The sequence below is a fragment of the Gopherus flavomarginatus genome, chromosome 3 (genome assembly GCF_025201925.1).
Source record: "Gopherus flavomarginatus isolate rGopFla2 chromosome 3, rGopFla2.mat.asm, whole genome shotgun sequence".
NCBI classification, from domain to species: Eukaryota; Metazoa; Chordata; order Testudines; family Testudinidae; genus Gopherus; species Gopherus flavomarginatus.
In genome coordinates, this window is record NC_066619.1 from 26772788 (window position 1) to 26796134 (window position 23347).

The following is a 23347-nucleotide window of genomic DNA, read 5'->3' on the forward strand; positions in this document are numbered from 1 at the left end:
AATGGATAGAACAGGTAATCATCAAGTGATCTGCTCCTTTGCCCATTCCCAGCTTCTAGCAAACAGAGGCTAGGGATACCATCCCTGTCCATCTTGGCTAATAGCTAACATTTTTCAAACAACAAGTATATATAAAACATTAATGAACATTGTCTTGGAACATTATTTACTATAGTAAATGGGATACAAGGATTTGTGAGTTGTAAAACTTCTGTACAGCTAGCTTTACTTGTGGCACGCTTGTCTTTAACAGACTAAGAAATACAATTTACATTCACTTCATATAATCGTATCAAGCTTTTGGAAAGATTGCCACGTGCCTGGGAGCTCCCAGGGGTACAGTTTCTCCCAGTATAATGCTTATCATTGCTAGAATGTATCTAATATGCATAATTAATTCTTTGATTTTATTTCTTCCTGTGGCCTGAAATTTATCCCTCTATTTTTTCCCTAAAACAAACTTAGATGATTCTTGGTATATAGCTTGGAACATCATCCCAAGGTTGCTTACAGGTTACTATAGGAGACGGAAAAAAATAAGACTGCTATGGAATAAAGGATGCACAGAAAGAAGAGGAGTGTTACAAGGATGGAGTCTTATGATATGTCAGAGATGTAAAGGAGACATTGAAATATAAGGAAGAGAAGCATTCAGTAAGGTAGGTAAAGACTCAAAAGAGGCCAGTGTTAACTCAAGAGGGGAGATGATTTGAGGAAGGAAAGTATGGTTTATAATGTTTAAACTGTTCAGCCATGAAACTGAAGAGGGATAAGAACAGGAAAAAAAGCAATTGGGTTTAGCTTATGCCAGGTCAGTGGAGGCTTTGAGAGCAATATCAGGTTACTGGAAGTGGACAAAGAGGAAATGAACATAGGATTTTGAAAGAATGGGAGTAAAACTGTTCATCTGAAGTAAGTTGAACAGGAACAGAGAAATTAAATGGGCTGGGAGTTGAAGAGACTGAGGGAATTAAAACAGGGTTTTAGCTGAATGATAGTTCGAAATTCTATTTTAATAAAACTTACTACAGATCATTTGAAATTTTTTGTAGAGGTTGTTATGAACAGAATAAATCTATCATAATGCAATATAAGGTTAGCAAAATCTAAAGTGAAACTTTAAAAAATCATTATCTGCAGTGCTTTAAAAATAAATAGGTATACAGTAATACAAATAATAAAAACTAAAATATGGTAATAGAATTTATGGAAAACAAAAACCCCACAATGGATAAGTATAGTTAGCATTATTCCATTTCTCATCTTTATAGATGATCATAATTTAACCTGTTCCTTTTAATATGTTCACATTATAAATGTTGGAAGGTTTTTTTAAATAATGTATGTTGTATTTTTGTGTTTAAAAAGACAAAATGTATATAGGGATTTAATAAACACTTAAAAGATGTAGTTCTGACTTGGCAGAAAAGGAGTTAAATGTTGAACCATCTAAGGAAGCCATCGGAAGATTCCACTACCCATATGAGAAAGGGGGTGAGAGGATTTTTTGCAATCAGTTAGTTATTTGACAATATTTTTTAACAAAATTTCAAATGACTTAGTGAACTTATAGTTATAAACCATAAGAGATAAATCTGTAAATTAAAATAAGCAAACCTGAGGTAAAATTCTAAGGGACATCTCTCTCCCCTTTTTATACACAAGCTCCAAGGAACAGATGGGTCAGTCTGGCTACAGTGGTTCTAGGCACAAGACAACATTGACCCTGGTTAGTTCTGGGCTTGCAAAGTATTTCAAGGTCCTTTTGACCTGATTAAGTATTTCCTTTCAGCACAATCACATTTCACTTAATAATCACAGCAATGGCTTCCAGTGACAGGCCTCATTTACCTGCATGAGGCTGGAGAGAAAGAAGAGAAGAACATGATAGTAATTAAGATAAATGTAGCACTGAGAGGTCTTAATATATCTTAGGACCTCCGTTATCTAGACATCTCAGGGGACACCTCAAAACTTTGTTTAATCAAGTATTCAGTTACTGGGGGAACCATTTTAAAGTGTAAATAATAACTTTACCTGATGTGCTAAAGTAAAATGTCATTAGGCCATTTCAAACCCCTAGGTAGCAGAGTTTTAATGGGTTTGGCTAATCAAGATCAAGATCTTTCTGTGTATAATGTCCAGGTTTCAAATAAATAAAGTAGTATTTTTGGAGAACTGAGGCTAGGCTAATTTAGACACTGAGTAGCTAGTTTACAAAACTAGGTGCCCAAATACAGATTTAGATGCCTAAATACTTCTTTTAGGCATCTGAATGCACTTTAAGAAAGCAAAGTGTTTTAAACTTCTAATTATGTTTTGTGATATTTTTAACAGTTCAGCATAATTGTTTTTCTATTATGAAGTGAGATAGCATGGTCTCTCTGATTTACAAGGCAATAATAAGAGTCCCAAGAAAGTGAGGAGTCATGTCCTTCAATCTGTATCTGGAGTGTTTGGACAACTGTAGTCATTCAAAATGTTTGGGAAGTTTTTGGTGTAACAGCAGCTATTTTATTGATGGTAAAAAAGAGCAGAGTTATATTTTCATAGGGGAAAAAACTGTGTAACACAAGAGATACCTTTGGTGCTTTACTGGCAACTATGAACAAGACAAGGTCCTTACCCTGTGGAGCTTTAAAATCTAAAGTTAAACCAAAATCACAACAAAGAGAACAGACAGAGGGTATGGGGAGGTAAATGGTAAACAAATGGAGAGAGTTAGCCCTTTGTAGTCCCAATTTCCTGCTGCTATATCTTCTAAGAAAGTAAAACTTATGTAGAATATAAAACTGCTTCTATCTGCCAGCTTCTCTTCTAAATACCTGCTGTTTAATAAAATTAATAATTATGAGGCTAGTATTAAATGCAGAGAGACCAAGTACTGAATGGAAATAGAGACTAAACTACCTTCTCAACCTTTAGAGGTAGCCTCTTCAGGGCTGAGGAATAACAGCAGAGCTGTGCAAGGAAGCTTGAGTTATTGCTGCCCTATTTGATGGATAAATAAGGACTTCAGTCTCCAGTGTTATCAATTCAGGACCTTTCATGAACTCTACATTCACACATGCACAAAAATAGCACTTAAGAAAAAGACTCCAGTATGATTTTGCAATCAGAGAGAAACATGTATGCAGACACACATCCGTTATATTAATACTGTAACTTGTTGCTTAGCACATAGACTGTTGCTAAAACTTTTGTCTTTTTTGTTTTGTTTTATGATTTGTGGAGGAAAAAGATATTGTATTTCTTTTTTCCCTATTAACTTTTTAAAAAGAGTAGACAGAGAGAAAAAAAACTACACATATATTTCTCATAATATATTAGGCATTTGCTACCTAACCTTAATTATACTTGAAACAGGAAAGATATTTCTAAACCAAAAAGTTAACTACAATATCACAACTACCGGGACAGTTACATATATAATTATTACAGATATACTGGAGTGAAAAATTGTTTCTTTCTGGAAATTGCAAATGAAGATTTCTCTATTTCATTTCAGGCATTTTGGCAACCTCCATATATAGAGGTTTTTTTGTGAAATTTTGGGGTGCTCGAGAAATTATATCAAGTCTTATGAAGAGCAACCTTCTCAAGAAAGTCTGATAGATCTCTCTGAAATTATTTTTTGGAAGAAAACAAAGGTGAGAGAGGCGGTAAGAAAAATATTCAGCATTGAAGGAAGCTTGCATTATTGCTGTCCTGTTTAGTGGATAAAAAAGCACCACAAACATGTCTGCCAGACTGAAATAATTTCCTTTTCTCCTTTAAATAAGCCTGGCCAGATTCATAGGATTACAAAGACAACATAAAATAAAAACATGCAATATACCAACATGAGATATGAAAGCACATAGTAAGCCAGCCTCAAAAATGGAAATATATATGTGAGAGGAACATCTAAAAGTTTGGACTTCAATTTACACAAGCATCCAAACCTGTAGACTCCTATCACTGGGTGTGGACCCTACAATCCTTGTATCCATACAATCTTCCTCCCATCTTCATCAAGTCTTATGACAAGCACTCACCATCACCAACAATCATCTCTCTTCTTTACTTGGTGTTTACTTGTTCACGAGGAGGATTTGTGGCCTGCTCTGCCATTTAATATCTTTGGCAATTAGTTGCATGCCCCTTCCACAATCTTTTGGAGCACCACCCCCCCTCCACCTGTCTTTCACATGGACATAAGCAAACAAGTCAAATTATGCAGTTGTGGTACTGCTGAGAATGAGGAGTAGGGTTTAGTGAAACAGGGAACCTTAAGACAGTGGCTCTCAACCATTCCAGATGACTAACCTTTTCAGGAGTCTGATTTGTCTTCTGTACCCCAAGTTTCACCTCATTTAAAAACAACTTGCTTACAAAATCAGACATAAAAATATAAAGGTGTCACAGCACACTGTTACTTAAAAATTGCTTACTTTCCTATTTTACCATATAATAAATCAATTTGAATACAAATATTGTACTTACATTTCAGTATATAGTTTAGAACAGTGTAAAACAAGTAATTGTATGTATCAGAGTTCCCTCCCCACTCTGAACTCTAGGGTACAGATGTGGGGACCTGCATGAAAGACTCCCTAAGCTTATTTCTACCAGCTTAGGTTAAAAACTTCCCCAAGGCACAAATTCTTCCTGGTCTTTGGGAGGTATGCTGCCACCATTAAGTGAGTTAGACAAAGATTCAGGAAAAGGACCACTTGGAGTTCCTGTTTCCCCAAAATATCCCCCCAAGCCTCTTCATCCACTTCCCTGGGGAGGCTTGAGAATAATATACCAACCAAATAGGTAAACAAGGTGAGCACAGACCAGAACTTTAGATTTTTTAGGACACTAAAAACCAATCAGGTTCTTAAAAGCAGAACTTTATAATAAAGAAAAAAGTAAAAGAAAAGTAAAATCAGGATGGAAGGTAATTTTACAGGGTAATAAGATTTAAAACACAGAGGATTCCCCTCTAGGCAAAACTTCAATGTTACAAAAAACAGGAATAAACCTCCCTCTTAGCATAGGGGAAATTCACAAGCTAAAACAAAAGATAACCTAATGCATTTCCTTGCTATTACTTACAATTTGTAATCTTAGATGCTTATTTCAGATATAGCTTTAGGAGATGTATTTTTTCTGCCCTGGTCCCTCTCTGTTCCTGAGAGAACAAAGAGAGCACAAAACAAAAACTTTCCCCTACAGATTTGAAAGCATCTTCTCCCCTTATTGGTCTTTTTGGTCAGGTCCCAACCAGGTTATTTGAGATTCTTAACCCTTTACAGGTAAGAGGGATTTTATGTTACCCTTAGCTGTATGTTCATGACAGCATGATATTTTAGTTTTTACTGATTTTGTTGGTGCTTTTTATGTAGCTTGTTGTAAAACTAGGCAAATAACTAGACCTCTACACACACCCTAGGGGTGCACATACCCCTCGTTGAGAACCACTGCCTTAGAAATACCATGCTAACTATGTGATGAAACCAAGCTATTTCAGTTCAAAACTCAAATGTACTATGCAAAGCTGCCCTTAAATGGTTGTTGAGATCCAGATAGTGAAAAAAGTCATAAACAAATATTTTGTTTAAGTTGTGTATGTGAAAGACTTTTAACAAAACACTTGTAGGATGCTAAATAAATTCAAAGGGACAAACACTGAGTATTTTCATTTACATCATGTGTAGTCTACACAGGTCTAGTTGTGATGTTCCTTAGTCCAGAAATTAACTGCAGTAGGTCTGAGAATTTTCTAGTAGTCTATTTGAAGCTATTATAGTACTAATAGTGTGCTAGATACTTTTACAGATAAGCTAAAAATAAAGTTGCCACACAGAACTTGTAACCTAAATACAACCTTTTGAAGATAGGTGAGAAAAAATTCTGGTAAAGGAATGATTGCGTTAAAATATTTTCAACTGCAATACAGTCTATAGATGTTTTAACATTTTTCCCTGAATCAGCTCACGTATCATAATTTCATATGGCTGATTTTTTGTAAAGAAAACAGATGCAACTATGATAAAGTATAAGTTTTGACTAAACGTGCTCTCCAGCTGATCCTTTTACTAAAATAGTATTTCTTAGCTGATTTACTTTAGAAAGTGTTATTCAAACACAGATATCATTCACTGGATTGTTTTTGCCATCATTGACATGGCACATAAATTCAATTCAAGCACTATCTTTTATACTGGGGTGGGCAAACTTTTTGTCCTGAGGGCCACATCTGGGTATAGAAATTGTATGGACAGCCATGAATGCTCACAAAATTGGGGTTGGGGTGCAGGAAGAGGTGAGGGCTCTGGCTGGGGGTGCAGCTCCAGGGTGGAGCCAGAAATGAGTTCAGGGTATGGGAGGGAACTCTGGGCTGGGGCAGGGGGGTGCGGGCTCTGGGGTGGGGTTGCGGATGAAGGGGTTTGGAGTGTAGGAGGGTAATACAGGCTGGGACCGAGGGGTTCAGAGGGCAGGACAGGGATCAGGGCTTGGGCAAGGGTGCTGGGGCGTAGCTCAGAGGTGCAGGCTCCAAGCGGCTCCCAGAAGCAGCAGCATGTTCCCCCCTCCGGCTTCTATGCAGAGGTATGGCCAGGCAGCTCTAGTGTGTGCTGCCTTGTCTGCAGGCGCCGCCCCTGCAGCTCCCATTGGCTATGGTTCCTGACCATGTGAGCTGTGGGGACAGCGCTTGGGGCAGGGGCAATGTGTGTAGCCCCCTGGCTGTGTGGAGTGGCCCCCAACCCTGCTCTCCAGCTGGAGCAGGGCAAGCCTCAGGCCCCATTCCCCAGTGGGAGCTCAAGGGCCGGATTAAAATGGCTGACAGGCCAGATCCGGCCCATGGGCCATAGTTTGCCTATGCCTGTTTCATACCCATAACTCTCCACTAAGGGGATACAACATATCCTCTCCCTCCATAAACAAGTCTTTTCTGTAGCCAAATTGACCAGAAGAGTAGTAAAATAGTTGGTTTTAAGGAAAACCTCTTTAGATTGATAGGTCCTTGAAGAGAGACTGGTAGAACTTTAAAAGCAGCAAAGAATCCTGTGGCATCTTATAGGCTAACAGACGTTTTGGAGCATGAGCTTTCGTGGGTGAATACTCACTTTGTCGGATGCATCTTTGCTGCTTTTACAGATCCAGACTAACACGGCTACCCCTCAGATACTTGGTAGAACTTTGGAGTTTGAAGGATTTATATCAGTGAGAAGGGACAGTAAAAGGGAAAAGAGGGCAACTAGGGGCCTTTTGTGCCTCAGTGTCTATCTTCAGGAACAGCTGAGGAGGAAACACTCAAAAAATGCTTGGGAAAATACAGTCTAAAGAGAAAAGATGAATAATGCCTGAGGAAATGCAAGAAATAACAAGGGCTTTGAACAGAAGAGATACAGCATTAACTAGACTAATGGAAACTGGAACTTGAGCCTGGAGCAAAGCACAAGATGGTGAGGTATAACTCTGGAAATGAAGGGGAATGTGAATGAAAGTACAGAACAACACGGAAACTTGAAGAAATCTATGAATGGCTGTAATATGGGATATAATACAGAATGGGTGATTGTCAGGATAAAGTATCGCAGGTTCCATAGAGTACATACCATTCTTTGATCAATTCAATCACTTAAACTCCTCATAGATGATTAAGTGCCATGGTGCTATTTAAGAAAATTATTTTTCCTAAAATTACAGTAATATATCATATGTAACCAATTATTTTGATTATCTTTGCACCGGTAATGTACAGGCAAAGATACATATATACATACTGGAGTCTCCTCAGGCCAGGGACTGTATCTTCTTATGTTTGTACACTGCCTAACAAAATGCATGCAATCCTAGTTAGGGCTCCTAAGCATTACTGTAATATAACTGAAACAGTAACAAACATGAGTTTGTAGATTAATACACCTCTAAAAAATATACAAAGATAAACTCCATTAAAATTAAATTCTTAAAATTAACATTGTAACTGTCACTGACCATGGTTATTATACTTAAGATTTCAAAACAATTTCCATTATAACTTCCTATTTTCACTCACATATGATTTAAAAACAATATACACGATCTTCCCCTATTAGCCTCCAACATACACGTTTTGAACTGAATCTTTCCAGGCTTTGTCTCTGTCCAAAGGTAAATTATTTTTGGAAAATCTTAGGGAAAAGTCATTTAGACAATTTTAAAATATGGGAGAGTAAAAACGAAGAAAAGTTGGAAAACAAATAAACCACTAAATGGAAAATGGACTTTTCTAAGTTTGAATAATTGTTTTTTTTTAAAAGAGTTATGATTGTTTGAAAATTACATATGATGCATCCCTAATTGAGATATTCTTCTATCTTTAAGATTTTTTTTGCCTTTTTTTTTTGTGAATCTAGCCCATCATCATCTTGCAAGGGATAGCAGTCAAATGTTCATGCTGACTTTAACAACCTTTGATTCCCTTGATCATTAAGATGTACTGATTCACTTGCACATCCTGACAGAATAGACAGAATTACTTTAGTGCTTCTCAGAAAGATCTCAGAGAGTGTGTTAAGAATTTACTTATTTATCCTCATAGCTCTCATGTGGGGCTCCACAGGATTTGAAATTTACTTTCCCTGTATGGATATGTAACTATCATGCAATTAGATGTTTTTTTTAATCATAAAACCTAGAGAGTGTGTTTGCTTTTCCAGTGTCTAGCCAATATAATATCTTTGACGGAAAAGATCCATCTGAAACTCAGTCCAGAAAAGACAGAGGTTAGTAAGTGGGGAGGAAGTATCTGGAAGGTGTATTTGGGACAGTGCTCTTAAAATTGAGTCCTTCACTTGTGCTTCCAAACAAGTCTTGTCTCCTTTTTGAGATTTATAGCACTTTACCAGTGGTTGGTGGGAGAACCTGGGCCTGCCCACTACTTTGGGTTCCAACCCAGAAGCCCCATAAACAGCAGCCACTTAAATTTGTTACTGCTATTTACCTAGGCCTCTTTCCACCTGGCTCCTTTATCTTCACCTTTTTCCTCATGGTTAAAGTTCTCAGGTCCTCTCTCTCTGAACTCTGGTTGTCCCTCAAGTTCCTTTGGCCTGAGAGGAGGACTCTGAGCCTGATGGACACTGATTTACTGCTTTCATGCAGCCTCTCTAGGCACAGTTGAAGGACCTAGCTTTGCTACTCCTTTCCTGGGGTGAGGTGTAGTAGGACCATAAGTCCTCCAGGAAGGGGCTATGAAGGGCCTGGTACGCCCCATCACAGCATGCTTTTGCATCCTCATATTCTTTTTCTGGATTTCAAAGTTCTTTCAGTGACAAAACTCTTTTCGCATCTGTATCTTGTAAAGTGACTGAACAGTTCTCTCTCATGTGGATCTCCTTACCCCTGGCCATTCCCTTAAGACCTTGATATTGGATTACTGCTATATGGGCTATCCTTGAAGCTCACTCAGAAATTGCATTTGGTGCAGAAGGTACACGCCTGCTTGGCTGGAGTATTAGCCACAGGGAGCCCTTTGTGGATGCTTCCAAAGAACGTTTGTATAAATACTGATCTTGTGACATCTGGATATCTAAAGGTTAGAATCCACTCCTAATAGGATTATTTGGAAATAACTCTAAACTGAAACTCTGTGAGTTTTGTAGCTTTCTATGTTTTTCCCCTACAGAAGGGCACAATTTGCTCTCTATAATTATACATGGCTTGAACATTTCACACAAAAATAAAAATTCTTAATACAATTGTATGAATGCAAGTTACTAAAACGAGTCTTAGAGCTTCTGGACTGGGGGGGGGGAAAGGTTTTGTAGTTACTTTACAGAAAAAAAAATAATTTTGTGCTATGTTATCTGAATTTCCTGTTGCTTGATTATACTAAGGAACTAGTATAAGGAAACTTGAAATGGGATAGAATTTTACACTCAGTTCCTATATCAGAGAAAATAAATGGTCACTTCCAGATTGTAAACCTGAAAATCACAACATGATTATCTGTACACATATCTTATTCCCTATGCTGCAGGCTACTTTGGCTGTTTTTTGTTCTGTTTTTTTTTCTGTATCACTGAAAGTTTCACCTGACCTTAAGGTTATTTACTTCTCAAGATGAATAGTCCCCAGTGAATTAATTATATGGTGCAATTGTATGTGCCTGTGGATAAAAGTCAATGCAATAAGCATGACTTTATATTTACATTCTTGGCAAATAGCATTAATCATTGCCTTCCTCCTATTCACTACTGTAACTCGGACTTAATACCAAAATCCTCAATAACTTGATACATTTAGAACACTAGTTGAGCTACACTGCATTCTACCCATAGAGCATATATGCAATGAATTCCCAAAATTGTGCACAAAAGTTTTTTAAATTGCCAGCAAGTTTTATTTATTTATTTAAAAATATAAACTGTCTTGTAAGGGCTTTTTATTTATGCAGATACATCAATGACCTTCCAAAAAATTCTGTGCAGAAATCAGTACATATTACATTTGAATTGACTAATCATTAAACAGAAATAATGGTAATAATAAAAAGCTCTTAAATATCACTTTTTATTTGGAGATCTCAAAGTGTTTTACAAAGGAGGTCAGTATCATTATCCTCCTTTTACAGATCGGGAAGCTGAGATGAAGTGAGTTACCCAAGGTCACCCCAGCAGGCCATAGTAGAGACAGGAATAGAATCCTGGTCTCCTGAGTTCCACTCCAGTGCTCTATCCACTACTAGAGTACACCATGCAGAACTTAAAATGAGGAAAAACTTGAATGGATATGTTACATCAGATCCTGTAAAAACAAATGGAAAAATTACAGTGCATACTTATTTTATTCATTCTAACAAGTAGTCAGAAAATTAAAGAAGTGTGCACACTTAGAGTAATAATGATCTTACATTTACAGTGATAATAGCCATACATTTGTCATTTAAAGGAAAAGATGTAGTCTTAACTGCCTTCCACTGACTTCAAAGGAAGCAAGATGAGGCGTAAAACTTTTGCAGACTTATCACCTGCAATTCACTTTTGTTGTAACATTGTGTTTTTATAACTTTCATGACACCACAATCTCCCTTCCTCCTGGATATCAATCATATTAACATGATGAATCTATGTATAATAAATTGTTCTGTAGACATATATGACCCGATATTTATGCTTGGATGTGGAGTCCAATAAAGACAATGGACTACGAGATCTACTTGTATGGATCTGATTGCAAGATCAGGACCTTACTTTATTACTGTAATAACCTTTATATCAAAATGCTTTTAGATAAGTAAAATATATTTAGTTTTTACTTACGGAGATTAATTTTACAGTAATTCTGAATCTATCATGTCATAACAATAGTTTCCAAAACAACCATTGCTTCCAATCCTTTAATTACTTTTCTGATGCAGATCTAATGTAATAAAATGACAATTTTCCCAAGTATTACTGCCTAATTTAATTAAATAGGGTTGATAAGACATTAGAAAAGAGTCACTCTCACTCAAAGATTCTGACTGAAATTCAATATATTAATGTATGTTATTACCATGACATTGCATTTAATAGCCACATTTTACAGCGAAGCATTTTGCTATTCCACCCTACAAATGGTGGTTAGACTAGATGATCACAATGGTCCCTTCTGGCCTTATAATCTATTAATTGATTTTAAGATATTTCATTGTATTGATAAATTACAGTCACTTAGAGGACTCAAAAACTCGACTCTAATCAATTAATAAGAAGTTAAAGTAGTTTCAGGTAGGTAATACGCTTGGCTCTCCCTTCTCCTCCCATTACTCTGTGAACAATCCACAAAAAGAAGAGGAATAACTAATGAAAGCCCTGATTCTGCAGATACATACGTGCTTAAAATTACATGCAATGCAAAAGCATTTGCAGGATCAGGGCCTAAATGGTTATTTGGAACAAGTGTAGGTAACAAATTTCAGACAAAAGTGTGGTTTAAGTTGTCTGTCCCTTTAAACCTATGTATGTTTATCCATATGAAATTAGTATCATCAATACAGCACTAAAGAAAGATATCCCTCCTACTGCCTTCACTCAAAAATATGTAGTTTTAAAAAACATTATCTTGCACTCTGACACTATGAACTAGTTTTCAATTTGAGAGGGAACGCCACGTTTTTAAAACGGTGGTGGAGACATACCTGGTATTATTCAAGCAATCATCACAAAGAGGTCGGAGAGGATCCAGTTGCATTACATGTAAGAGCAATGCATGATCTAGAAGGCATTTCTCCTATGTGTAAACTACGTCCATCCATAGCCGAAAGGATGCATTCCACGACATTTACAGGTACTTACTGTCCAATTGTATGGTCCAATCCTGCAGTCCTTACTCAAAAAAAGCTCCTGTTGACGTCAACTGGAGTCTCGTGTGAGTAAGGACTGCAGGATCGGAATCTCAATAGTGAGTAAAAAAGAGGCGGTTAACCCATCGTAAACGAGCGACACACACTTCGTACTATCCTGTGGTATGATCACACACAATGCCCGAACAGAAAATAGAGAAGCCTTCTGCCTAGGGCTGTTGCCTTCGCCAAAGATTCCTTCACAACACAAAATTAGCCTAGTAAAGTCTTTTCTAGGAAAATCTGGCAACAAACATTTCAATTTCTAGCCAAGGAGCCTTCACTTCAACAGCAATCTCTCCCCTTCTCTGCACTTGCTCAAGAAGGCTGATTTTAAAAATCAATTATTCGGTTACCATACTCATCCATACACAGCAACATTCTCAGCATCTGATGTTTCAAATCCGGCTACAACAGCATCTTAACACACACATGGACAACAACAACAATAAAATAAGATCCAGCAAGTTTCCAGGTCTGCTAAATCGCAGTCATTCGGGGAGGGAAGATTGTCTTCTTTTGGGATTCATCTTAATGCCCCTTTTCAAGACTCTCATGAGAGGAAGGATTTTGCAGTCATTTAAAGTCCTTCTCATCAACATTAAAAGAAAATCTTCTTTAAAAATCCCCTCTTCACAGATCGCAGGTTCCCTTCTTCTTAGCGCAGGCCTAAGTCCAAACTCCAGTCGGATTCATCTAGCTGATAACGGGAAAAGAAAGAGAAATTCGGAGGCAGAGGAAGGATGGAGAAAGGGAGAGACAGACGGAGAGGGACATCAGCTGTGGCAGCCGAGAGGCGAGACGAAGCGGACGGAGAAGCTCCAGCTGCTGTGTGTTGCAGGGAGGGGAGGAAAGCAGTGGCGGTGGCGGAAACAGGGCTGGCTGGCTGAGTGAACGAGGAGGAGGCAGCGGGAAGGGGGAGGCTGTTGGTGTTTGGCGCCGGTGGAGGGAGTCATTCCTGCAGCTGCACTTCCGGTCGGCATTTTGTTCTGAGAGGGAGAGAGACACACACAGGATCCTTCCCCCTCCTCCCCCCCCGCTCGGTACCGACTCACCGTGCCCAAACTCCCCCCCTCCCCCGCTCGCATACACTCGCACGCACAGAGGGAGAGGCGGTGGCGGCAGCGGCGGGCCAGTGGCAGCGCCCCCCCCCCGGGTCGGTGTGTGTCTCGGAACCGGTTCTGCCCGGCCCGTGTTGATGTTGTGAAGCAGGCTCAGGGGGAAGGGATTTGTCTCGGCCGCTCACCCTCCGGCTCTACATGTTCGCTGCACTGAGGAGGAGACGGAAGAGGAGCCAGCCCCCCTCCCGGCCCGGATTATTGTTGTTATATTATCTCCCCTCCGCCTCCTGCTCCGCGGCGGCGGCGGCCCAGCAGCGGCGGCGGCTCCTCTGAGGAGGGAGGGGGGCGGATTCCTCTCCCCCTCTCTCGGATTCTCGTTGGATTCAGACGCCGATTTGCTCAGGTAATTCCCCCTCCTTGTCTCCCCTTCCCCTCCCTGCCCTCTCCAGCAGCGGGCCGGGCCTCCAGCGCAGGCGGCCCAGCTCTGCCGGGAGCAGAGGGGATTAGCTCTTACCCGGATAGAGGGGGAGTGGGGGCAGCCGGAGGTGTTCCTTGCACAACCCTCTTCCCTCTCTGTAGGGTTTGGCGGAGGAGATTGGCTCTTGCCGGGCTGCCGGGAGGCTCAGGCCCGGCGGAGGGCGCAGGCCGCCGGCCAGCGCCTTCACTCCAGCTCGGGGATTAGAGAGGCGAAGCGGCTTCTCAGTGACAGGCCTCAACCCGGAGAGCAGCAGCAGGAAACAATACAATTAACAGCAAATGTGCAACGATCCCTTGCCATATTTACAACTTCACTAGGGCGAGCGTGGCAGGGGGGAAAGGTCCCAGCGCAACCAGCCCAGAGAGTCTTCTGGACCTGGAGAGAGCAGTGTGAGGAGTAGGGAGAAATAAATATTTCCATTATACCCAGAAACAAATATTCCTCCTATCCTCACCATGATCTCTCCTTAAACAAACTCCAGTTTGAACATTCAAAAGTTAATACACATGGATTTGTACAGTTTAAAGGATTGAACCCCTCTCTATATCGTAATTGACTCGCACTGTAATCACTGCTTTTATTTATAGAATACAATTAGTCCTTGTTGAATGATTGAGACACCATGAACACCTGCAGACCCCAGGAAATGTACATGGAATATCATGTTGGTTATTAATATAGTATATAAACTTAGAGACTATATATATTCCATGAATAAGTAATATACAAAAATACTGTTTTATGCTTTCTGATAACTTGTGAATAAATGGGCAGGGGTTGTGCATAGAACAAAAATGTATGATATTTCAGAGATCAAGGTAAAGCTGGGATCTTACTTTAATCCAATTTGAATCCCATATTTTTAGGGTAAGAGCTATCCTTTCTTGTCAGGTCAGATCCTTTTGAGGTCCTGGAATTGTTATTTGCTATTTGTGTCCATGATGTTTGACTGTATAAGTAGGTGTCACCGTAACAGGTCAAAAGTGTCTGTAAATGACTTGTGATAAGTGTCAGTTCTTTAAAAGTAGATGGTGTAAGTCATTTATAGTAAAGTAAACCTTGGACTAATGTGTAGTGGAGTTGAGAATACTTTTGAAAAAAATTGGTAAATTTAAAGTAACTGCTGTTAACCTGTAAAATACGTCCAATAAAACTGCATCATTGGTGAAAATTTGCTCTGATCAAGCTGTTTTGATACTAAGTTTCATATTTGATATTGAAAGGAAATTTTCAAGTAGTTAAAATGTAGCAATATTGCACAATAAACTTTCATTATGTTGTAGTAGGTTTTCTTCTTCTTCAGAGAGATCTCTTGTAACATTAAGTGGTTAATGTGTCTTTAAAAGTAACTTTGTTTTGTGTTCAGGGTCTTCCTACTCAACCTTGTTATCTTGCCTCTCTGCCCTGATACATGTTTAAAAGATTGAAGTTAATATAGCTGTCACGTAGAAGGCGTGTTTTTAATGCTGTAAATCCATGTAGTAGTAGTCAGTAGCGTGTCCGTGATTTGTATTGGTCAGGGAGCAGTTTGAATTTTAAAAAGCCTGAAGATCCTGCTGAGCCCCAATCCCGGCCTCCCTCCCTCCCACTAATCTCCCATTCCTGTCTTTGTGCTGCCTGGTCCTGTGAGACACTGTTTGCAACAGGGCCTCAGGCCTACATGCATGGAGAGGAACCATTTACACTTTGATAAAGCAGCTTTTATTTTTAAACTTTGAGTTGCAGAGAGGGCTGCAAGTTGTCTCAAATTGTCCTGTGTCTGTGTGTAACTGAGTTGCTGTTTTCTTTTGGGCCACAGAGTGTGTGGAGGCCGATGTAGCTCTAGTTTACAGGAAAGAAAGGACTGTACAAAAACAGTTGTTGTACTTGAGTAATTTGCATCATCAGGAAGCGACTTTGGCCCTAGGGTTTCTCTCCTCATTTTAAAAAAACAAGTCTCTGGAACAAGCAAAAATTAGTTTCGATTAGATGACTGCTAATGAACTTGTTTGATTTATACACTTTAATTTCAGTAATTTAAATTAAATAAGGCAATTGACTTGAAAGATGCGAGATATGAATAGGAATTGAGCTTCCATATAGTTCCTGTCAAGTTTCTCTCTTCTGACACTGTTTATTGCTTGTTTTTAAAATCCCCAAACATATATGTTTCTGGATAAAATTAATATACATGAAAAATGAAAAACATGTTTATAGACAAACCTGTGAATTGCAGACTGTGTATTTGTGATTTTTTTTTCTTATTTTTTTTCCTCTAGGGATATGCAGTGTAGTTAATTTTGAATTACTAGGGTAATCATGGGCTACTTGTTCAAATATTTTTTAGTTTCAGAAAATATATCAGCATCTGGAAATTAAAAGTACTTACTGTGCACACTTTACTGAGAGAAGTTAATATTTAGTTAACATTTTCAAAATGAAATTTTAAAAATTGTGGAAAACCAGAAGTATTTAATTTTCATGCCTATTTTCCCCTAATCATAAGAAATGGCTTGCCAACTTCCATTTGTCAGAACAGCTAAGTGTCCAAGAAGAAAATTTCTTGAAAAATGGGAACTGTTTACTTAAGTAACTATGTTAAGCACATAACTTTTAATTGTCAGACAGAAGTGATTTTTATTTTAGTGTTAAAGTAATCCTAGATGTGTTAGTTGAAACTGAAAGAGAACAGAGAAACGTTTTTCAGTTTATTTTGTACATTTGACAGCACTTAGTGTATGTTGTAGTTTCTTTTCCATGTATAGTCACTTTGTTTCTCCTCCTATTTATGTGTTTTTTTTTTTTTTTTTACACAATTTGATTCCCACAAAAATTGGCAAGAGGACTTAGGCAAAGATGTGTTTCCTGAAGTTGTCTTTACATTTTTTTAAAATAACCTGGGTTTCAGGTTGAAGGTATATTTTAGCTTAAATCATTTTAAACATTTTTAAAAGGTAACAACAGTATACTTCTCTTATTTGGGAAAGTAAAACAGAACCCAGAATTGTAAACCTGCCAGTACAATCAATTTTAGGCCCCAATTCTGCAATTGGACACAAGGAGTGACTCTTGCTCTATGAGGAGCCCTGTTGACTTCATTGGCACTCTGGGATCTAACTGCAGCATCGAGGCCTTAGATTGTTATTTCTTTGGGTCAGGGACTGTATTTTTTGTATGTCTGATAATTAGGACAAGGCATCCTTGATGCTGATTGAGCCCTCTGGATACTCTTGCACTTGTATACAAAATACTTTGAAGAGTAATAGGTGAAAGAGATGCCAGTTAAACCAGGAAATGGTTTTGGCTAGGGATTGAAAAAGGTGTTGTTTTGCAGTTTTCAGTGTCTTAAGAAGCTGTTAAATGTATGATGCTTTTATGTGCGCCAAACATATGTAGTAATACAAAAGTAATAATATTGATTTTATATTAAAATTTAGTTCATGAGAACCATTCCAGAAACCAAAACATTTTAGTGAAAAATCAGTAATTGCTTCAGAAAGAGAAACTAAATTGTGCAGCCTCAGTATCTAGAAGTAGAGAAGAAATTTCTTAAGTCTTGAAATTAAGAATTCAGGTAAATAGTCTGTTGCTAGAAAATATTTGTTGGACTATATGCTCTTTGTGTGTGCACATGTATTCAATACTTTATGGATAGTCTTTGGTGTGATGACTTCCGATTTAGGTTGGGGCTGGGGAAAGATTAGCCTATGTTAGAATAGCTATTTTGTTTCTCAGAACATGATACCACAAAAAACAAACAAATAAAAAAACCCTGTTGCATTTAACGAGGGAAAGAACTATTTTAATTTGGTACTGCTTCTTTTGAATCTTGCTTTTTCCATTTTTTAGAAAATTTGCTATTCGGGTTAATTTCTGATTTGATTAATCAAATAATCATAAAAGTCCAGTTACATGGAGACATCTTCAAGTCTATTGTTGATATGGATTCTCTGTGGAGACACTGCATAAAAGATGGCCTTTTTTTAATCACAGAGACACCCCTTTAAAAATAATGATTAAAGGACTGTAATGAGGACTTACTGCTCCATTTATTTGAATTTGCATATTTTTATTTTCTTTACAGTTATAGGCAGCATTTGCTTTAAGGGGCAAATCCAGAACCCCACCTCAAGTGGGTGCAAAGGGCCCTCTTATGTTGGAACTGGTGCAGGTCTACTTCACAAAGGTGAGAGAGTGGGGGGTGTAGAACTTGAGGGAGTTGGGCAGAGGCTATGCAGAACCTACGGTTCTCTTGCTTCCTGCCCCATTATCCACCCCAGAAAACCTTGGTACTAGTGGAGAGGATTTTGGCCCAAATGTACATAAAAAATTAACGGGAACTTCAGTTGAATTAAATATAGTCACTGATAGTGCACAGAGCTAGAACTTGAAGATTACAATTCACTTGAGACAAACTATAAAGAAAGTATCAGAGGGATAGCCGTGTTAGCAGACCTTAAGGTGGCCATCCTGCAGCAAAAAAAACTTCAGGACCAGACTTCAAAGAGAAACTGCTGAGCTTCAGTTCATCTGCAAATTTGACACCATCAGCTCAGGATTGAACAAAGACTGTGAATGGCTTGCCAACTACAGAACCAGTTTCTCCTCTCTTGGTTTTCACACCTCAACTGCTAGAACAGGGCCTCATCCTCCCTGACTGAACTGACCTCGTTATCTCTAGCTTGCTTGCTAGCATATATATATACCTGCCCCTGGAAATTTCCACTACATGCATCTGAGGAAGTGGGTATTCACCCACGAAAGCTCATGTTCCAACACGTCTGTTAGTCTATAAGGTGCCACAGGATTCTTTGCTGCTTATAAAGAAAGGAACAATTCTTCAATATTCATTTCTTCCATGTTAAACTTGAAAGATTTCAGTAGTCTTTTTTGCCTTCAATTAAAAAACAATCTAGAAATGTTTCATCATATTGCTATTAGTATTTGAAATAAATCAATGTTACCTGTTTCTCAGTGATAGAATTTTCCCCCTTGATAGCTCTCTTTCATGGATAGGTCTCAAAGTGCTTTACAAATATGGGTAAGTCTCTATAGTTTTTGCATAATAGTATTGCTAAGCATTGATGTGAAACATTTTATTCGAACTCTATCCATATATATACATATCCTGTACAAAAGCTGTTAAAAGAATTGTAAGAGTGCAAAGTAAAGGACTCAAAAATTAAACAAATGCCAGAATTAAAGTCGCAGTGCAACCTTAGTTCAGCCCCCTTGTGTGTATGCAGTTATCTTTAGTTACATTATCACATACTGCTATTTTCCACAGGACCCAGGCCTCATTCAGTGCTCGGGATGGACAGTGCTCACTGACTAACTACCTATTCATAATTTATTTTTTACCACACACCAGCCAAATTCTGCACAGAATACAAAATTATTAATTTCCTCATGGGATTTCTGTAGTGCTTACCATTGAAGTATCTGAGTGCTTCACAAATCTGGAAGAATTTATCCTGTGAGGTAATATGGCATTATTATTAGTCTTGCCTCAATGCAGTCATATGGACTAGATGACCTGTTGAGGTCCCTTTAGCCCAACATTTCTATGCTTCTGTGATTACCCCCATTTTACTGATGGGGATTAAGGTCAAAGAAATTAAGGTCAAAATTGTAGAAAGTGTCCATAAATCTTGGATGTCCAGTTTATGATGCATAGGGCCTGATTTTTCTGAGTACTTAGTATTTCTGGAGTACTTAATATTTTCAAAGCACAGCTCCCTTTGACTTTACTTGCACGTGTGAGTGCTCAGTGCTTCTGCAGATCAGGTTTAGGGTGTCCCAATGTTGGGCACCCAAAAAGTGATGAACACTCAATTAGTGGCCACCTATGAAAACTTTGGTTTAAGTGACTTGCCCAGCATCAAATAGGAACTCTGTAGCAGAAAAAAGGATGGAATTCATTTCTTCAGGGTGGCATACTACTGCCTTAATGGTGAGACTATCCTTTCAGTTTCTACAGTTCTCTTCCTCATTAACTGCAAACCTGTAACTTCTGCAGCAAGTGAGGCTAAGATCCTATTCAGACAAACAGCCTAATTCATTCCCTGAGTACCATTTACCATGTGCACTGAATGAGGCAGAATCTTGTGGAGGGAAAATGTATGTGGTCATGTAATTACTGTGTCATACTGCACAAGGGGGCCAAATTACAATTGCATGGACAACCTTAATTCTAGCATTTCCTTACATTTGACTGCTTGGCTTTGCAATCTCAATTTTCCTCTAACATAGTGTTCATACATAGGTTTAGATTTTTAAAATAGCAAAATGAAAGAACAAATTCCATCATGTGGAACTGTATTAACCCTCCTCACGTGGGTCACTGGTAAGGTTGGTATTTTTAGGTCTACAGCACAGACTTCTACCAGTTGAACTTACCCAGAGTAATAGGTAGCAGTAGGAGGCTGTTGCCATATGTTGTCCAGTGTACATATTTGCTAGACAGCAGAGGAATGTTGAGTCTCAGAAATTCTGGGTTACATTCTAAAAATTCAAAGTGTCATCTAATGGTTACAAACTCTTGTAACCCCACCCCTGCTTGTAGTCCTCACACCCACTGCATTTGAGTTGTGTGGCTTCTGTATCCTGCTTGTATGCCACCGGGGAAACATTGAGAGCACAGTAAAGTGCTGGGTGCCACAGCAGATCTGACAGATAGGAGGAGCAACTGAAGAAAAGACTTGCTTAGTCCCTGCACTGCTAAGCTGGAGCATGTCCAGAACAAACTGAATGTTTAGAGAATTTTGATGCCAGACTCTTCACAAAATTCTAGTGAGCACATGTTAAGTAATTTTCAGAGACTTATAACTCAGCCAAATTTGTGAGACTTTTTATAGGGATAGCAAAGAAGTACCGCTCTAAGCCCAGGATGACCCCTGCCAAGTGTCAAGACCTTGTTTCAAAGCATAGAGGTGCTATAGCTTCTCAGTAATGTGGTTGTAAGGATTCTTTTTTTTAATTATTAATATTGAGAACTCACATTTTTCTCTGGCCTCATTTTCAAAAACAGCTGAATTATTTTTCCAGATACTTCAAAAAAAATTAGCTTGAGGCATGCAGCGGGTATGACAAATTTCAGCCCAAATGATTAAAGTTTGACAAAGTTATAAGTGAGTCGAAAACATGGTGTTTAAAGTATTAGCTAATTTTAACAATAGGTACTGCTGTTTCCTCTGCCTCTAACTATGTGCAGAGATCATTAATTCTGGCATTTTCTACCTTTTGAGTGCTTGACTTTTCTACCTTTAATAATTTTTAATGTTTTGTGTATAATAAATACGAAATTGATTTAATACACAAGTGGTTGAATATGTTGTTGACTACTATATTTTGGTGACTTGTTTGAATGTTGGTGCTTTGAAATATTAACTCTGTGTGTGTGTGTGTGTATACACACACATATATATTTGTGTGAATATAACATGTTCTCAAGTATTGCCACCTAAACAAGCTATCATGATGTAATAAGCTAAACAAAATTTAACTCATGACCTCCACATAATACTAAGAGTCTGTTCCTGCCAACTTTCTCATGTGAGAAGCCTGTTGAAGTCAGTGGGGATACTTGTGAATAAAGACTAGTCGTGTATAAGGGTTTGCAGCAGTGGACCCTTAATTTGTACTCTGAGAGTATCCAGTGAAAATAAAAAATCTGGAGCCTAGTTGGAAATCCATTACTATGTGCTGAAATTAGCAATTTTAAATGTAATGATAAATAAATTGTATCACCAATTATAAGCAATACATGCTATAGTTTATGATGCTTTCAAACTGCTGCTCAAACAAGTTACCATAATATAGCAAGATAAACAGCTCAATTTTCACATAATTAATCTTCAGACTGCCGTTTGGAAAAATATGTCATCTATTGCCATTGTGTACGTAGTAACATTTAATACAAAAATGTAAAAACATGAATGTTCTATATTAATATATATTTAGCATGTTTAATTTATACCTACCATAAACACTTTTTCAAGATTTAAACTAAGTATACAGTGTCATGAGCATAAACAGGTTTTAAACCATACTTGGCAAGTGATTAGCCATAAGGTCTAGATTTTGTAATGAGATCTATATGGATGGACCTTCTATGTCTTCATGGAGATCCACTGACGTTGGAGGTCGTCAGCTTGACATCATTGTTCGACCCGGGGCTTAAATTTGAGGAGTGTTGGAGAGGAGAACAAATGGCTTTGCATTAAAATTTAAAATATGCTAATTTCACATGTGGAATAATTAGCTTTCAGAAGTGTTATAAGTATATATTTCATTAAAATATCATTTGTATAACAAAATTAACAGAATTCTGTTGGATTTAATATTAATATCTTAAAGCGGCCTAACTATGTCAGTTTAAGTAAAAACAATGAAAAGTGTAGTTCCTATGCTGTTATTTTGAGGTTAGTAAAAATTTAAAACTGCAGTGACTAAAAAATGGCATGGGGTATTGATGTTTGTGTCAGTGATTTCTAGATCAGACATGCTCAGTTTTCAAATTTAAAAAAAAGACATTCTGATTTCAAATACTGCAAATTTAGCCTGGATTCTGATAGCCAATCTGGATTCTTTCTCTTGTGTGCATCATTGTGACTGATAAAGATTCTGAAGGATTAGGTTCTCAGTTTCACTCTTGTGCTCCGTCTGTCCCCCGCTTATTTTTTCTTCCAACTGGATGGGATGTTGCATCTGAGGTGTACCTTTTAAGTACATTTTTGAAACATCTCACTTTTTCATTTTGTGGTTAAAAAAGTATAAATGTCCCCTAGTTAAGAACAAAGCAGTAGAATTGTTGTAGGGTACCTGTGTTCCCAAAATTGCTTAAATCATGTAATACTGAATACTACTGTATATCTTTCACAATCTGATTATGTTGCAACACTAGATGAGTTTCTCCTTTTTTCCTACCAAGAATTCATACTTTAAATGTAAAAATTATGTTTTAAGCTATAGAATTAGTTCTAAATACATGTTAAAACACATAATACAACATTATTGAACCAGGATTAATAATCACTACACTTCATTTGGAAAGGATAAATTAGTGTTACACCATTTGTGTAGCTATAATTTTCAGCCTTTTTCTGATAAACTTGTGCTTGTTTGTAAACCTTTAGTCTTAATTAAAACTTGGCATACACATCTTTAGAAATTTTACGTTTGCAGAAGTTCAGTCAAAAAAATTTGTTACATTCTCACGCTTGCGTAATTTAAGCATTTCTGAAAGGACTAAAGTGGCTCTTAGCCCTTGATGTAGGTTAACTATTTTGCCTTAAACAGGTATGTGCAGTACTTTTATATTGTGTTTAAAAGTTGTGCATGTGGGGTAATTTTCATTTTCTCTAAGTAGAATAGAACTTGTAAAATCTGATGGAGTCACTTACTCTTTTACAGAGTATCATGAGTAGCATGAAAAAGAAACAAAAAAGAAATCTGAATTAGTTATAGTTCATTCAAATTAGTTCCTCC

The 23347-nt window shown here is 37.9% G+C and overlaps 1 protein-coding gene and 1 long non-coding RNA gene across 4 annotated transcripts in view; one reads left to right on the forward strand and one right to left on the reverse strand.

The window, feature by feature from the left end:
- Window positions 1-10334: 10334 nt before the first annotated feature.
- LOC127046621 (uncharacterized) lies at window positions 10335-13259 on the reverse strand. The gene is made up of 2 exons (XR_007773133.1): window positions 12137-13259; window positions 10335-10761 (listed from the first exon to the last, which is right to left on the reverse strand). It is a non-coding gene; the product is annotated as an uncharacterized LOC127046621 (long non-coding RNA).
- Window positions 13260-13476: 217 nt separating this feature from the next.
- Window positions 13477-23347, forward strand: part of NIPBL (NIPBL cohesin loading factor) — a 309341-nt gene continuing 299470 nt past the window's right edge. Inside the window, exon 1 of one of the 3 annotated variants that reach the window (XM_050943765.1) lies at window positions 13477-13804. The gene's annotated coding sequence lies outside the window, so the exon portion shown is untranslated. The remainder of the gene's footprint in view (window positions 13805-23347) is intronic. The other 2 variants (XM_050943763.1, XM_050943764.1) reach the window with 2 other exon arrangements.